A 1,360-nucleotide genomic window follows, 5' to 3' on the forward strand; every position below is an offset into this window, starting at 1 on the left:
GGCGTCGCGGACGGACCGAAAGACGGGCATACGGAAGGCGCGGGCACCGGAGCCGCCGTCGGGGCACGCGTCGGCGAGAACGTGGGAGCAGCCGTGCTAGGCGCCGGCAGCGATGGTGCAGCTGTCGTCGGGGCCGGTGACGGAGAGGACGACGGCGAAGCAGTCGTCGGCGTCGCGGATGGACCGAAAGACGGGCATACGGAAGGCGCGGGCACCGGAGCCGCCGTCGGGGCACGCGTCGGCGAGAACGTGGGAGCAGCCGTGCTAGGCGCCGGCAGCGATGGTGCAGCTGTCGTCGGGGCCGGTGACGGAGAGGACGACGGCGAAGCAGTCGTCGGCGTCGCGGACGGACCGAAAGACGGGCATACGGAAGGCGCGGGCACCGGAGCTGCCGTCGGGGCACGCGTCGGCGAGAACGTGGGAGCAGCCGTGCTAGGCGCCGGCAGCGATGGTGCAGCTGTCGTCGGGGCCGGTGACGGAGAGGACGACGGCGAAGCAGTCGTCGGCGTCGCGGATGGACCGAAAGACGGGCATACGGAAGGCGCGGGCACCGGAGCCGCCGTCGGGGCACGCGTCGGCGAGAACGTGGGAGCAGCCGTGCTAGGCGCCGGCAGCGATGGTGCAGCTGTCGTCGGGGCCGGTGACGGAGAGGACGACGGCGAAGCAGTCGTCGGCGTCGCGGACGGACCGAAAGACGGGCATACGGAAGGCGCGGGCACCGGAGCTGCCGTCGGGGCCCGCGTCGGCGAGAACGTGGGAGCAGCCGTGCTAGGCGCCGGCAGCGATGGTGCAGCTGTCGTCGGGGCCGGTGACGGAGAGGACGACGGCGAAGCAGTCGTCGGCGTCGCGGATGGACCGAAAGACGGGCATACGGAAGGCGCGGGCACCGGAGCCGCCGTCGGGGCACGCGTCGGCGAGAACGTGGGAGCAGCCGTGCTAGGCGCCGGCAGCGATGGTGCAGCTGTCGTCGGGGCCGGTGACGGAGAGGACGACGGCGAAGCAGTCGTCGGCGTCGCGGACGGACCGAAAGACGGGCATACGGAAGGCGCGGGCACCGGAGCTGCCGTCGGGGCCCGCGTCGGCGAGAACGTGGGAGCAGCCGTGCTAGGCGCCGGCAGCGATGGTGCAGCTGTCGTCGGGGCCGGTGACGGAGAGGACGACGGCGAAGCAGTCGTCGGGGTCGCGGACGGAGAGGGCGACGGGACCGAAGATGGTCTCGGTGTCGGCGATGATGTTGGTTCTCCAGAAGGTAAAAACGAGGGAACTGTTGTCGGTACAGGCCAAGGTAGGGCTGTGGGGCCTAGCGACGGACTCGAGGACGGTGTCACTGTCGGTGATAGTGTCGGCTGGGAGACGGACA

This window comes from Aureococcus anophagefferens, assembly GCF_000186865.1.
Source record: "Aureococcus anophagefferens unplaced genomic scaffold AURANscaffold_22, whole genome shotgun sequence".
NCBI classification, from domain to species: Eukaryota; class Pelagophyceae; order Pelagomonadales; family Pelagomonadaceae; genus Aureococcus; species Aureococcus anophagefferens.